Source organism: Podarcis vaucheri, assembly GCF_965113315.1.
Source record: "Podarcis vaucheri genome assembly, chromosome: 1".
In the NCBI taxonomy this organism is placed as follows: domain Eukaryota; kingdom Metazoa; phylum Chordata; class Lepidosauria; order Squamata; family Lacertidae; genus Podarcis; species Podarcis vaucheri.
In genome coordinates, this window is record NC_138759.1 from 86568168 (window position 1) to 86584878 (window position 16711).

The following is a 16711-nucleotide window of genomic DNA, read 5'->3' on the forward strand; positions in this document are numbered from 1 at the left end:
TAATGACCCAGGCAAGTAACTCCTTTGTTATAAAGATGGCTGGTCTGTAGCCCTAGCCTGTTCTGAGTCTGGAAAGAAGGAAGCCTCTTTTCCACTTCACCCATGGGGATGGGGTGTGATTGGTGTAAGCAAGGGGCAGGGTGGACAACAGATTTGGAGAGACAGAGGGTTAAAGAGCTAGATTGGAGCTGCATAAGTTTTTGAAGCACATGTTGTGTTCTTAAGATGTCAATCTTGACCTATGCTCAGACTATATTGTATATTTGTAAATGCCTGGAAGTTGCCAGTGACCTAATTCCAAAGCACCCATAGCAGCTTATCCACAATATATTAGAAACTGATTCAGATTTTTCTTGCTCCTGGGCAACTATTTCAGTCAGAAATAGAATGTTTGACTAAATGTGATCAGGTTGGGGCATTAATTTTTTGTAATAATTTTAAAATAGCTATTATTATTACACCCTAAAATTGGTTTAATTCACCTACAAAATGCAGAGGGAATGCTGGGAATGTTTTGAGGTCTAAAACAGTGCTTTTGTTGGATTCCCACCCTGCTCAAGACCCAGGAGTATAATAATACCTTACATTGGGAGTGACAAAGAGGCAGTGCAGTGACTCCTATGATTTTTTGTCCAGAGGAGACATCACCAAACCCTTCCCTTTAAAAGGAGTTTAGACAAATTACGGTAGACACGGCCATAAATGGTTACTAGGCATTTTTGTGGGGACAGAGGGAAGGGTCTTCTTAGTGGCTGCTCCCAGATTGTGGAACCCCTTCCCTTAAAAAAATTCACTAGCTCCCTCCTTGTTGTCCTTCCACTGGCAGGTGAAGACCTCCTTGCTCCAACGAGATTTAGGAAATTGACTGCTTTTAATGAAAGGGCTGGTGTTGTGCTGTTTTTATCATAATTATTTGTATGTTTTGAACAGATTTTATATATGTATATAGTTTTAATTCTGTTCATGTTTAATTGTTTATAATTTTTTGTTTTTAGCAATTCTTGTTTTTCTCTGTAAGACATTTTGAGTTCTGCCTGGGGGAAAGGTAGGGTATAAATACTATTATTATTATTGCTGTGTATTGATTCCAGAATCTGAGGTTGTATCCTTCTGATTACCAATTGCTGGTAATTGCAAATTGGGGGGGGGGGTGCTGTTGTGCTCATGGCCTGTTTCCAGGCTTCCCATAAGCACCAGAAAAGCAGCTGTGAAAAACATGGGACTTTAGCCTGATCCAGGAGGGCTTTTCTTATGTTCTTAAGAGGATGTGTTCTAGACCACCAGCAGGCAGACTTCAGCCTTGACAATATCTTTGCACTGGAGCCAAGTGCAAAATAGTATTGAGTGTGGGACAACATACCCTTAGGATTGAAGAACAGGACACATCTGAGTAAATCCTAAAACCCCTGTAAAAACCTAGTTCTTGTACCCCATCTCCAAACTTTCTTCATATTAGTAGCCTAATTTAGATGAGAGCAAGGGAGATTTTTTTTGCTTGTGTTATTTATTCTTAAACAACTGGGAGTCAGAATCCTTGCTGATCCTCTACAAATCACTCAGAGTTCTGGTAGATCCCCGTCTGTCTTCTGCCCACTCCTTCTAGACTGTTCCTCTGCTTCTTGGTCCTGAATAGGCGTCAAGATGCTCCAGTGGTTTCCATTTAAAATATTCCAGTATTTTTGTTATGCACATAAATACCTTAAATTTTGTTTATTACTTTTTAAAAACGTCTAAAGCTAAAAAGAACATTAATTCCTGCATGCACAACCTCCTCTAAGCATGTCTTAGCGACAGGACATTAATGCGAGCAAACCATGTGTTTGTGTCAATGGTGACCGTCTGCCACACAAGCAACTTTCGTTTAGCGAACGGGATTTGTTGACTTGGGAGAAGCAGGAGTTTGCATTGCAACAATCCTGCTGCAGCCGGGACCTGAAAAGCGGATTCAGCCTTCGTCCGATGCCCCCGAGCGTCTCTGCAGCTCTTACGAAGGTGTGAGTCAATCGCCTCCCTCGGCTTGCATAAATTCTTGTCTCGCGTGTTGAGTCTGTAAGGAGCGTTTCAGTCCTCGGCGTGCCTTTCCCTGGTAGTTTCGCCGCGCAGAAAAATGCTGCTGCGCCCGTGGTTGGGGATCCAGCTCTTGCTTCCTCTGCTGCCTGCCGCGCTTTGGTTCTGATGCGGAACAGATTGTTGAGGGCAGCAGAGCTAGCAATCTGAAGCGCAGCTTGATCGATCGCCGTGACTTGGGATTTCTGCTGCAAGTGAAGGAAGGAAGAAGCTCCTCTCGAGACAACTTGCTCGGTGGGCAGCACGAAAACGCACACAAAAGCCCACCGGGGGCGCGCGCGGGGCTTGGAACCTGTAAACTTCCCATTTTCCACTCGCTGAGGAAAAAAAGCGGGAAGCAGAGATACAGCTGCGCGGGCGGGGCGCGTGTGCGTGAGGAAAACTGCCAATTCTTTTTAACCAGTGAGGCTGTTTTTCTGGCATACGGCCACCCAGCGCCCTAGCTGGCCTTTTAGCCGAGCGTGGTGGGCCAGGCGAAGGGGGGAACCAACACACCGCGGCGCGCGTTTTTGCAAGAGGCGGGAGGAGCCAAGGCCGGCTTCTCTCCTTCCCTTCCAGTCATTTGCCCGGGGTATCCCAGGCGACTCCCGCTTCGCAGGAGCAGCACGCTGCCAGCCTGCCTGTGGCAGCTCTCCCTCACAGCTTGGCGTTGACGCTCGCGCCTCGAGAGAGAGAGAGAGAGAAGATTCTGGCGCCTTTTCCCACTTGTGCCCCCCCCCGCCCCTTTCTGCCTTTGCTTGTAGCTCCTGCGGTCTGGAGCGCGCGCGGCGCTTTCCCTGCTCCTCCTTCTCCCTGGAGCGCCTCGTGCAAGGGCTGCTGTGCCTGAGGAGAAAGCGACCTCACACACTCTCGCCTTGCACCGGGCGCCGCCCGCCTTAGGGGAGCGGGTGAGGGTGGGGGGTTGTTTTGGGGAGGAACGGAGAAGGACTCCCTCTCAGCCTCTGGGCAACAGCAGCAAGAGGCAGGTACCAGCGGCGGCGTCTGCTGTGCTGGGCATCGCCAGGTGCCGCTGCTGGCGCTGGCCTGGGGGGGCCGCTGTGCTGCATTGCAGGGCAGGCGCCTCCTCCCCCGCCCGCCTCCCCCCCCCTTCCCTCTGTTCCCTCCCCGGAGGGAGCAGGGCTATCTGGGCCGGGCAGCAGAGCTGTCCCTGGGCAGGAATGTCCCTGCACGCCCAGATAATGTTATTTATATCGCCGGCTGGCAGGGCGGCTCCGCTCAGCGCTCCCAGGACCACCCGGGCCCCCGCGGGTCTCTATCTCACCGCCGCCCCGCGCTCTGTGCTGCTGGTGTCCCAGGCAGGTGAGTCTGACCAGGGAGATACGCCGCTTGGCACCTGGAGCGCACGGCGAGGGATGGAGTCGGGCAGGTGGTGGCTCGGGCTGCTGGAGGAGGAGGAGGTGGGGAGGGGGAGGTCGCGATGTCGCAGTCATCTGCCGCCCCAAGCAGGCGGGGTTCTTATAAGAGCGAACGGATGTTGTGGCGGTGAGGAACACCGAGGGGGGAATTAAGAGAGGGGAAGGCTTGCAGTTCCTTATTGCCGCCGCCCCCACCTTCTCCGAGGCTGACAGCCAGGGGGTTGGCGTTGGCCCACTGAGAAGAGAAGTTAAGATTCTCGGCTGCCCCCTAGATCCGAGCCAAGGTTGCTGACGGGAAAGGCGCGGGAGCGATGGGGCTGAGGAGAAGGCAAAGTTAGGAGTTTGCGTGTGCGTGTGAATCTGCCTCTTACAAGATTTTGGAACTGTCCCATTCCCACCAGCGCACCTGGAGGTGGAATCTCGAAAGGGAGCCTTTGTGGTGGGTAACCTTTCCCAGACACCTAACCATGTCTCCTTCTCCCACACACTGTTATGTTAGGGGTATCGATGTCGGGACTTGGGAGACAGCATGCCTGCTTGAATTCTGCTGTGCTCCTACCGTTCCCCCCTGCAAGGTGTTTTGTGCCTTCAAGACAATAAATGTCTTGTGCTACAAGACTTTGTTGCTTTTGCTGCGTACAGTAGAATAAGAGGTCCGCCCCCTCCCGGATTTGCCTCTTGCACACTTACCCCCTGGAACCTGTTTGGACGTGTGATTTATAGCTTGCTCCTGCTTCCTTTTGTATAAATGTATGTCCCAAACCTGGAAAGGAGCACTAGGTGATGCAATATTATATTGTCCCACACATTTGTAATACTCAGTTAATGGGATTCAGCATTGGAGCATCTCTGTTTTGAGGAGATCCTATGATAGAGGAGATGTGTGGGTCGCATGGGTTGATGTAAGCAAGTTGTAGCTTTGTATCATTTGTTGGGTGCAGGCAAGACATTGTTTTATGTTGTAAATATGGCTTTTTTCAGTCATTCAATTTTAGAAAAAGTGTGTTTGTTTTTACAGGAGTAAAGACAAGGTAAGGACAGAGCCTTCTGTGCTGATGTTACATAAAACCAGTAACGATTAACCTGTATTTTTTTTGCACAGGGCAGGACTCTCCCTTTAACTTCTTACCTAAATAGCGAGCTAACATTTCATGTGCTGGATTTTTTTAGCCCCATAATTTGTTTGTCCTCACAATAAGCACGTGTAAGCAAACTGAAGTTGCAAGTTATGTCCCTCCACATTCTACAGAAATCATTCTATAGCTCATACATTCTGTCACAAGGGCATAGCAAAGATGTCATGAACCAAATCTGATTTTAAAGTTTTTGCCATTTTTCTAGATTTTTTAAAAATGCACTTTGTTATGTCACTGCTTTGTAGAAAAACCTCAATCAAGTGGTATATAAATATTATGAGAGAAATAAATAAAGAGATGCAGGAGGCTGAAGCCTTAAACGTCATCTTGTGATCTGCATTGTTTATGTGGGTTAATGTGGTTGCTGTACCTACCTATCTATATAGATGTGGACTTGTTTGTTCAGAACAGCTCTAGGCTTCAGTTTGGCACCTTCAGTGTTCAGAACAGCAGAGGCTTGAAACCGACAAAAAATGGATGAAGAGTATTTTACTTGCTTGGCCTGCAGGGGAACCTTGGGCCTCAACTTTTGTCTGCTCATATTTATTGGTGTGACAAATACAGTTAGTGTAGACTATAAGACTGTATCAGTTTAGATGCCAAGCAGTTCTCAGTCTGCAAATGGTATGGTATTGCAATTCCTATTTCTTAATATAGCCATCTTTCACCCTAGGATTGCCTTCCTTCTTTCTTTTAAGTAAAGGTAATTAGAAGATAATAATAATAACTATTGATATAAATAATGGTATACCTGTGGTTATAAATAATGTCTGCAAAACTTTGAATATGAGAGAATTCTGTGGTACGCTTTGTGGATGTCTCAGGGATTTCACTGTGCATGTTTACTTTGAAGTAATTGCAGGGAACAAGTTTAGGATTGCAGCCTTGGACTGTGATGTCATAGTCCATCAGTGACATTGAGGAGGACTTGTTCCCATCTAAATGTGATTGGGGAGAAGAGTTTGGGCATACACCATTTAATGCATTGTGTTAATTGAGCTTCTGCTTGTTATTTCTGTGGTGTGTGTGTGTGTGTACAATTCATAACCACATACAAAATAATCTGTAAAAGCAGGGATGAACAAAGTCTTTCTGCCTGCCTGCCTGGCTGCCTGCCTGGCTGCCTGCCTATTAGCATTAACTCTCAGTTTTATGGCTGCATTATATAGGTATCCTTTTCCAACACACACACAAACACACAAACACTTTTCATACCTATTCATTATCTGTGGTCAGAGTCATAAATTATTGTTATCACAAAACTTATAAAATAAATATATTGTCTGGGACTTAGTCAAATATCTATACTGAAAAGGGCAATGTAAGTGTTTCTCTCCCAGTCTCCAAAAACATGTTTCTTCTGTTGAGGGTGGAAAGGTCCAGTTGCAAGGCTGTTGCTATTTTTCCCCTATCTGTATTGATAAAGAAAAAGGTTTGTGTGATATTCAGTGCCTGATTTATGTATAATCTACACTATCTGTCTGTGGAAAAGACAACTGTTATTGTTTGGTAATACGTTAAAAAACCCCGATTTGACTCCTTGCTATCTCTGCAAATTGTGCATCTTCTCCGATGTGTCAGAAATTAGAGAAGGGGTAGAAATATAGAGACAAAAGATATGGGACTTACAAAAAAACACCCTTGCTTTTCTTAGCCTAAATATCTGTTAACCGTTGCGGGCTGTGCTATTATTAGCTTTCTCTCTCTCTCTCTTGTACCAACCAATTGTGTATAATGTGCCTAAAAACATCCTATTCTTAGTTCTTATGCTTTGTTCTTCATTGTGTGGTATCTGCAGTCTCTCTACAAACCATTCGCAGTGCCCAGATCAACCTCCTTCGCCAGCCCATCTTGCGCTCCCTCCACAGTAAGCATCAAATCTGCCTGTGATCCCATCTGTCTTGTGGCACTGCCTAAATAGGCTACCTCAAAATTAGCCTGGGATTTTTTCATCCATATTTTCTGCTTTTCCATTTGTGCCACCATTGTTTGTGTATAATCTAAAGGACTGACACACAGCTGCCCTGTGCCAGACATGGTGTTGTGCTGACACTATCCATGGCCCCTTGCAAATGGCAGGCACATCAGGAGTTGAGCAATCACACTGCCTTGCTTCTTCCAGTGGTGCTGCTGTAACTGGGATGTGGAGCAATTTTGACAAATTCTGTGGCATTCTTTCCCTAACTGGTGACTGTTGTGATTGGAGGGAGTTATTGGTATTAGAAGATTGAGATGGGACTAAGGTCTATTTCGTATGTGGCTTATCCTCTACTCAGGAGAAAATGCTCCATATAAAGTATCCTTAAATAAGAAAGTACTCAGGTATGTAGGTTAGGGTTGGTCAGCAGCATCACATTCTCAAATAAGATAGGGAGCTGCTTTATATCAGGACAGACTATTTGTCCATCTGGTTCAGCATAGGCTGCAGTGACTCTCAAGGGCTTCAGGCAGACTCTGCCACCTGAGGTTTCTTAACAGAAGATTTCAGGGATTGTACCTGGAGATCATCTGCAGGCAAAGCATGTGTCCTTCCCATTGAGTTGTGGTTCCTCCCCTTCCCTTAGGAAGCTCAGTGCAATGCATATAGTTTACTACCATATCAGTCTAAACCCATATTGGTTGGATACCAACTCATATCAGCTTTTTGAGGGGAGGAATCGGCTTGCTTTTTTATTTTTTATATTGTACTGAACATGTTGAAACTCTTGTAAGGCCTGTCTAGTCCAGTGTTTCCCAAACGTTTTTGGGCAACGGCACACCTGTTTACCGGAAAAAAATCTCGCGGCACACCACCATTAAAGCCCCGCCCCGTGACGTCAGCACGCAGCGTCACGCCGGGAGGGACGCACAAAAGTGAACGTTTTTTCCCTTCCCCTTGCCGGGGTGGGAGGAGGCAGCAGAGCGAGGGACTGAGGGACGGCGGCAGCTGAGGCGGCGGCGGCTGTTGTGGTGGTGGCGGCGATAGCGGGCGGAGGAGGAGCCGTCGCCGGGAGTTGCTGCTGCTGCTGTTGCTGCTGCTGCCCGGACATGCCGGCCTCCTCCTCCTCCGCTGTCTCGCGCTCCTCCCTTTTGCGCGCGCTGCCCCGCCGCTCGGCACCACCACCGCGGAGCCGCCCCCGGCTCGACGCGGATCCTCGCCGCCGCCGCCTCTCGCCGCCCGACTCGCCCGCCTCCCTCCCACGGCACACCAGCCGGTGTCTCACGGCACACTAGTGTGCCGCGGAACACCGGTTGGGAAACACTGGTCTAGTCTAGTCTCGTCTCATACGTTAGCCTTGAGCTGCCATGCAACCATCTATCAAGGAACTATTTCCCCAAAGTTGGAGATGACTGGCATGCTAATATAATAGTATGTTTCATACAAGTAGATGCAATTTGCGTCTGTTCTGTTTTATGTCACCTTGGCAAATATTTCCTGAACCGGGACATGAAAGGATATACTTATGGCTTTCCTTTGATTTTGTTATGACTTAAGTTTGTATGTTATTGATGGTGGTAGCGGTGAGGAAATCACATTTGTTGCTATAATATTACTCAATAAATACATTATTTTACTGAAATATTCTGAATACTGTTTTTCATAAATTAGAGAACAATCTAGATTAAATAATTAGAAGTTACTATGCAGTTTGATTCCCAGGCTAGCCCTGAAAAGCAATGAAGGAACTGAACCTGAATTTGACAGACTATGTCACTGTTTTCCCAGCTGGACGTTCTTGCAAGTGGGTGTTCTTTTCATATGGAATGCATCAACTTGTGAAATGTTGTTAACACAGGGGGAAAAAATCTGGAGGAAATGCGTTTTCAGACCAAATACAGGTCCTAGCCAATATGTTTTATACTGAAATTAGCTGGAGAATATGCCAACTCCGGTTGAAGAGTCGCATCTGGATATGGCTTGGTCTGCTCAGGTTGTTTTCTTTTGTCTCCTGATCTTAGGGTTCAGGAGACTGGCCCTAAAACCTTATGTTTCCATACTGATCCATGTGCTGGAGCCTACTGTCTAAGCTGGAACTCCTTTACAGACGCTACAGTGTGAACTTTTACTGAAACTGTGAAATGGCTGGGCAAATAATATGTTACCTTTTCTTCTGCTTTCAAAGAAGAATTGTACAAAAGGATTGTGAGGCTATATTGTTTGAAATTTTGAATTCTTAGTGAGTTGATACAAGTGGTCTGAACCCAGTCCAACATATTTAGTGTGATAAAGCAAGAAGCCTTTCATTATTGGCTCACTGTTGTACAGTATTTGGTTTTTAAAGTTGCCCAATCTGATGCTAGCCAACACATCCATTCCTTTAAGTGCTGTGTGCTTTTTCTTACTGGAGAATCCACACCTGATTCACTCTGTCCATTGTAGAGCTGTTTTGGCATTCAGTGGTATGTGAAATAATAATAATCTTAAAAGCAGGGGAGCCCTTTCCAGCATGGGCCAAACTCTATGTAATGAGTTCTCTCCTTTAATAATAATAATAAAAATAAAAATACAGTTAGATTATTATCAGAGCAATAAACATATTCTACAACAAACTTGGGGTACCCCATCCGAACATAGGAAGCTGCCTTATGCCAAGTCAGACTATCACTCCATATAGCTCATTACTGTCTACACTGATTGGCAGCGGCTGCCCAAGGTTTCAGACACTCCAAACCTTAACTGGAGATTTAACATGGGACCATCTGTGCAGTGGTGTAGCGTGGGGGGTGCAGGGGGGCCGGCCGCACCGGGCGCAACATCTGGGGGTTAGGGGGCGCAAGTCCACGGGTTAGGGGGTGCAAATTACTTGCCTTGCCCCGGGTGCTGACAACCCACGCTACGCCACTGCATCTGTGTGCAAAGTGTTCCCTCGGAGCTGGAGCCTTTCCCTGAGTCATCAACATGGATGGGAGCCCTGTGGTTGGAACTCTCTCCTTTTTTTCTTGAAAAGAAAATGAGTTTTTGTGGTTGTAACAAAAGGAGAGAAGGCTAGGAAGAACAGCTGGCAACCTTCCTTGCGCAACTGCTGCATAACAGCCAATTGTTGGCCAATTGTCTCTTAATTTCCCAATAGTTGCTGCCCCCACTGCTCTGTTTTAGACTTACAGCTCCACATGGGAGGGAAACCTGGGGTGCTCAAAGAAGTATTGGTGCCTGCTGTCCTGAGACAAACACCCTGTATTTCCGAGCCAGTTCCCTCTGTTAGCATCCACATCAAACTGCCTCTCCATGAAACCCCACTCTTCTTCCCTAGTAGCACATATGGGAAATTACCAGAATCACTGTGTTTGGCAAAGCCACACTTCAAACCCCAGCAGCCAAATTACATTAGACTTTTTATTAAGAATAAACAAGAGAAGGTAAGAAGACAATTGGACAAAACAGAATGAAAACAAATGGAGCTGGGTGACTCAAGCCTGTCTGCTTCTATGTGAATTACTCACAACAAGGTGTTTTCATCTTCTCAAGAGTAAAGCTGTAAGGAAAGCCAGTTGCAGGTTTTCCAAGGGTCACTGGGGGATCAAATGTACCCCTGATCTGGAAGGGATGCCTCATGCATTGTCTTCAGTGGCACCTGCTCCTTTTGATTAATCTGCACCCATGTGATATTTGGAAGGTACCTAGTGTGACACCTTTGGGGGGGGGGGTTGTTGGTAGACATTGGAGCAGGCATAGATGGCTATCTCTTGGTGGAAATCTGACCTGAGCTTTTCCAAATTAACTTGCCAGACCATGCTTTTCAAGAGGTTGGTGGATTCAGGAGCTAGCAGTATATGTGCTGGCCTTTCTTGAGGAAAATGGAGGGGAGAATGACCAGTGGCAAGATTAGGACTTCAGTTTGTGTGTGTGCTGCAGCCCCAATCCAAATTTCCCTCTGAAAGTGCTGTTGGGTGCAAAGAGGAAGCCTTAACAAGTACACAGTGTTCATATGTTCCCCTCTTTATAGTCAATAGCATTCTTGGGAAGAGATTAGAATAAATACAGGTTCAAATAGTTAGATCCCTTCCCCCCTACCACATCCCAAATCCAAATTGCCCCACACCCTGTGACTACTTTTTAAGAAATGGGTGGGGGGGGGGTTGAGGGAAACGCCAGCCACAGAATCTTCATGTATCATAATATACATATTTTAACTGCTAGCTTTCATGAGCCTTGTGTCAGATTTCTAATCTGTAAGCACTAGATGTCACTTCCCTCGGTAGAACTTGAGTACAGAAAACACACATTAACCTCATCAATGGGCTGAGCTTCCTAATGGAGCCCAGCACAACTTGTGTTCCATAAGGTCAAACACAGCCCACCAGCCTTGAATTGTGTCCTGCCAAATGATTGGCAATACTCCTCTTCCACATCCCCAGACAGGCTGCAAAAACAGGTGGTTTACTGCTTCTGGTGGGATGGCATACATAGATATTGAGCTGTGTCAGTGTGTGGTTTGATGGGTCATAGATTAATCCAATTTACTATATATATGAGAGAGAAAAGTGGTTTTGCACTGGACAGGCAAAATAAAGGTTTTTTTTCCATTTGCTGTTGTCAGACTTAACTATTGTAGTGCCTCTTCTGTAATCTCTCCAGTTTTCCAGTTTCTTTTAAATGTGGAACACAGAACTCTGTGCAATATTTTAGAAGGAATCTTGCCACTGCTGTAAACAATCAACAGGGGTAAATTGTTTTATGTTCTCATTACTCGATGTAAATACAACCAGAGACCACATTAGTCTCTTTGGCTATACCACATCATTGGAAACTTGCATTAAATTGCTTGTCCACTGTAAAATCATTTGAAGAATTACCTCTGGTGTTGTAAATTCCCAGATGCTACCCTTCCTTAATTAATCATCTTTGTGGATCTTATTGATGATTTGCTGCAACACAACTATGTCGTTTTGCAGGTTTTTGTTTGTGCGTATGTGTGCACACATGATTCTCTTAACTGTTATGTCTAGCCAAATAAAGAGACAAATGGAAAGGTAAATCTTGAGTTCTTAATCTTCAGTCATGCCTCATAAGGCGAATTTGGTGTAGCATTTTCGATCTTGAAACAGGTTTTGAAATCATGGGAATCAAAATTTATTCTTTTTAAATGCAGCTCCTTTGGGTAAGGATTGTTTTGGCATTACAGTACTTAGCAATATCCCCAAAGGGTTCACAATATGGAGCTTCTGTTCTCTTCATGGGTTCCTCTCATAGAGTGATTTTTAAAGCTACATTTCTATCAGCGTTACCTATCTGTTCTCATACCATACATGAACGTGAATTTGAAGGTCTCTTCTGAAAGCAGAAGCACTTTTTCCAGCCTTAATGAAGAACATGGCATGAGATCAGAAGTCTGTGTGACTTTGCACAAGCTCTTTCTTTAGACCTTGTTAGGGCCTACTGTAGAGTTTACATCTTGTATTCTTCACCATGTTGCTCATACTGTAACAGAACCCTCAATACATTGCGGCACTACACCGTGAGGAGTCTGCTAGCACTTGTTCAAGAGCTTTCAGAACACCACTATCAATATTTTCTCCTTCTGCTCATGGTTCTTTGGACCCAAAGTATATGTTTCTTTCAAAGACAAATCCAGGAGCAATTTTTGAAATATTCAGTTTCAAATTAAATTCTGCAGCAGAGTTGCAAGTTAAAAGTTTTATAAGTCATATTAGTTTGTATAATTTATTTTGAACATAGAAGTTTAATTCCTTTACAGAATTGAAATATGTTATTATGTATGTTGAGTATTCATCCTGAATCATTTATGGGAGGTTAAATTACACTGCATCAAAGCAAGTGTGATACCACATGCTGTGAAGTTAGGGATTTTTAAATAATAAAAATCCTTCTATTAAATTGTAGCTCACCTCACGCCAAAGGTTCACAGCAGGTAGCAATATATAAAAGTAAAAATAGGTTTATAAAACCATCCAATTAAATCAAGTAGCTACCTTCGCTGACTAGTCTAACCCTTGACTATCTCAAATGAGCTGATACTAAGAACGAAAGAAAAACACTATTCTTGAAAGAACCAGACTTGGATTTTCTTTTTCAGAAGAAGTTGAAGAGCAGCCACCCAAATTGCCACTTGATGTGCTCTTGCAATTCTAGCTTAGTATACAGGTGGTAAACCTAGGAGGTGTGTTTGACTGATTTTAAAAATCATAGTGAGACATCGGGGTGGAGTTTTTGAGCATACCGACACCGGCTTAGGTCTCACCAGTTGTTCGTATCATTCTGTGCTATGGAATCTGTTGACCTTGATGCATATGGACCCTAAATTAAAAGAAGACAGGCACACTTGACTCCAGGAATGGAATTCTAGCCTCTCCGAAAGAGATTTGGACATGTAATATAAATTATGAGAGATGGCAGCACTGAAATTTGTGAGACAGTTGTGTGTGTAAGGGGAAATTTCCAAGGCATTTTGTGTATGTGTGTGAGAGATGCTGTTTTGTTTTATGTAACTCATCTATTTTTAGTGTAAGATGTATGCGGAGCATTTGTGTTTGTTCCACGCTGTTGCAGATTAATTGACACAGGACACTCCAGTCGGTGTGCCTTTTTGGAATGTACTGTATGTAGGTTAGAATTACAATATCCGCTTTGCAGTTTGTTTGCTCCTGAGAAACTGTTTTGTGTATTAACAGGTCTTAGCCCAGTGCTTCCTTTGCTCACTACTCCTGCAGCTCAAGAGGGATTATTTGCTAAATTACTGCTCCCCTTGGCTTTACTTTGCAGTAGGGCAGTGTCACTGCCATGATGGATGAGTTAATATAGTCAGGAAAAATTAACTGATTTTTAATAGGACAGGGGAGAGCTTAGTAGTTCAGAGGAGTTTTGAGACTGCCTTTGTTTCATCCAACCGTTCACTATGGATTAATTGCTTTATCTATGTTCCTGCTTGCCCTGTCTGACCAAGCTCTGTGTCTGTTAATTAATTTGTTTGTTTCATTTGTAACCTTTCCTTCCTCCAAGGAGCTCTGAGTGGCATTTTTAAAACTTTGAACTGCCCGCTGATTTTGGTTGAAAGAGACTTGCCCAAGGCCTCCTAGGGAGCTTGATAGCTGAGCAGAGATGAGAATAATACTCTAGTCACTTTTCTGCACTTCCCTTTGGCTGAAAGGAGAGGGAGCCCTGTACTCCAGAGGAGATGATGGTCTAATAGTGCATTTATATTGATGTAGTAAATGTAGCATGTGGCTTTGATATGAAACTACACAAATGCAAAGAGGGAGAGATGGCAGCACCAAACAGCATGACAACACTTCTAGACCAGTGCCTGCCAAATTTAAAGACACAAGCTCTGCAGGACGACATAGTCTTAATTAATTCCCAACTTAATTTTGTTCAATAAAACTTTTAATTCCAGATGGGAGTCAAATGTGCCCCTTGGGGTGTAAGTGCCTATAGTATAGCATGTGGTTTTATAGAATTCTGTTACACATGCACACAGAAACTCTGCTACAACGAGCTTTCTGCCCAGCACGATCCCAGAAGCTATAAATCGCTGTGAATGACAATAATGCACAGTACAATCCTATGCAGAAATCCTATACAGTCAGAGTAAGCTCCATTCAGTGAAGCAGGCCATACTCCCAGGTAAATAGGTATACAGTGCAAATCCTATACTATTCAGAAACTCTGTGGGACTTTCTTCCAGATAAGTGTGTGTAGGATTTCGGGCACACTTCCTTGCTTTGTTCATCTTTAAGTATTTTTCAGTATTATCACCTAAAAATGGAGTGTCCTTGTTATACAATTCAAAGGCTGCTTCCAAGACTGGTATGATTGGAGTTCGCTAGTAATTCTCTTCCATTTCTGCAAAGAAAGTGCAGAAGCAAGAGCTACATAACATCATTGGACAATTATAAGACAGTATAAGATCGGGAAAAGGGTTGCACTTTACAGCTGAACTGAATCATCTTATCACAGTGAGCACAAAAGGTGCTTGGAATTCAGTTTTCTTTTTAATGAATCCATATACTAATCCCCATAAAATAAAGTCATTGTATACGGGTTGCATTTTCCATCTGAGGCTGTCTGAAGTTGCTTTTTTAAAAAAATCTTTTGTAGAAAATAAATGTTTTTCAGACCTTTGAGCTCAAATGTATTAAAAGTGGCACCACTTAAATTTAGCCAGGTTTTCTCTCTCAGAAAGAAAGACCAAAACTTTAATGTCTCTTTGGAGAAGCAGGTCCATAAACTGCTTTCATGCAATAGAAAAAGTGTGACACATGTATGAACCAATCTTCCAAACCCCATTTTTCTTTCATTGTGAGAGCTACTCTTTCTAGTGGTACAAACAGGCTGTACCAGCAGAGAATGACAATCAGTTAGTGTGGTTGAGATCCTGTTTTGCCATTTTGTAGCTCTTGAGCCCAATCAGTTATTTAAAGATTTGTCTTTAAAAATAAATAAATAAATAACTAAAATCCCACTCTCCAGCCAAAACTGATTACCAGGACAGCTTCCAGATCACTATAAACAAGGCTGTTTATACCCTTATGTGTAGAGCCTAAAATGGCACAAAGTGAAAATGGATTGTGAGGGAAGAGGAAATAATCAAACACTGGTGAAAGTTCTTAGTTACAAGTTCTTCTAATGACCCACTGGGTTGGAAAGGTTTCAAATCTTAAAATGCACACAAACAAAAATTGCGATATAAGGCCTCCATCTGAAAGCCAGGGCCTATGAAGAACCTAAAGTCCTTTCTAGCTTAAACCTCTTTGAACTCATCAGCTGCTCAGATAAGCCCAAATATCAGTGTTGTGTAGTGGTTAAGAGCTGTAGACTCGTAATCTGGTGAACCGGGTTCGTGTCTCTGCTCCTCCACATGCAGCTGCTGGGTGACCTTGGGCTAGTCACACTTTGAAGTCTCTCAGCCTCACTCACCTCACAGAGTGTTTGTTGTGGGGGAGGAAGGGAAAGGAGAATGTTAGCCGCTTTGAGACTCCTTCGGGTAGTGATAAAAACGGAAACGGGATATCAAATCCAAACTCTTCTCTTCTTCTAAAGCATGAACCAATTTATAAGACAATTCTTAAGAAGATGGCAGAAATCTATTGAATCCCAACTCTCAATAAAATGTATTTTAAAATATACAAGCATTCATTCATTTTAAAGCAAAACAAATGAGTATTTGCACTAAGTGGTAAAGAAAACAAAAGAATGAATGTTCTGCACCATCACTAGCCATCCTAGGGCAATTTAACATGCACAGCTCAAATGATTTACGCTTTCATAATGAAATTAATAATTTTGTATTTCAGTGTTAACAACAAACATATGTTTGAATAATGAGATCCAGCCAAGTGTTGTTGCTCCAGATCCGGAAGACTGGATCTGCTTTTGCAGCAATGAAGTAGCTCAGCCTTGAAATTTATGTAGGAGCTGGAGGCTCACCCTTTCCAGGCTCTTAGGCCATGATCCATGCAGGTGATTCCATGTAATGTCTCAGGTAATTATATGGGCACTTTGGCAGCAGTATTTCTGAAGTTCCTGCCTAGCTCACTATCTTCTCTGTCCCTGTGGACCTTGGGGGAGATGGCGGGCGAGTCTGAGAGCTGTGTAGTAATCCAGGCAGTGTTGTGGGGAGGACATCCAGTCAGGGATGTCCCGATTCAGTGGCTCCTCAGGATCATCAGCATTGTAGAGATCTGCTCCCCAGCTGAAGAGACCTTCACATGAGCTCTGTTCAGAGTTGAACCCTGACACTACTTTAAGAAAATCAGGTGCCTGTTGTGATATAAGAAAAGACACAAAGCTTGCGTCTTGCAGATTTTGTTCTATTTTACTCTTTCCTCAGATTTTGACATTCTACTCAGGTTATTGTTCGGAAATGATTTTGAAATAGTTTTGTGATTTGCATAATCACTTAAGTCGACTTCATTATTATTATTTTTACCTAAAAGACTTTAACCCACTTTCTTAGGTTATGATTTCTAAAGAACCTCAAGATTGGCATAATAACTTGTATCTTTTAAAAAAATTTATTTAATAGAATTTTTATTTAAATCTATTAAATAAATAAAAAGCCTGGGAATGTACAGATACTCCGTCTACTTATCTCTAGCTCCTGTAAACATAATATGATAATGTAAAAATGTGGGGAAGGGAATGCCCTTCATAGAGAGCAATAGATGCTTCATATGTTGCTGTCTTGTATCAGAAAGTTAGTTTCTATGCACAAG

At 43.7% G+C, this 16711-nt stretch overlaps 1 protein-coding gene across 5 annotated transcripts in view; it reads left to right on the top strand.

The window, feature by feature from the left end:
* Window positions 1-3201: 3201 nt before the first annotated feature.
* SPTB (spectrin beta, erythrocytic) overlaps window positions 3202-16711 on the top strand; it is a 94652-nt gene continuing 81142 nt past the window's right edge. For 2 of the 5 annotated variants that reach the window (XM_082214695.1, XM_082214691.1), the window contains exons 1-2: window positions 3202-3366; window positions 6357-6425. The gene's annotated coding sequence lies outside the window, so the exon portion shown is untranslated. Of the gene's footprint in view, window positions 3367-3745; window positions 3862-6356; window positions 6426-16711 lie in introns of those variants that run through there. The other 3 variants (XM_082214692.1, XM_082214693.1, XM_082214696.1) reach the window with 3 other exon arrangements.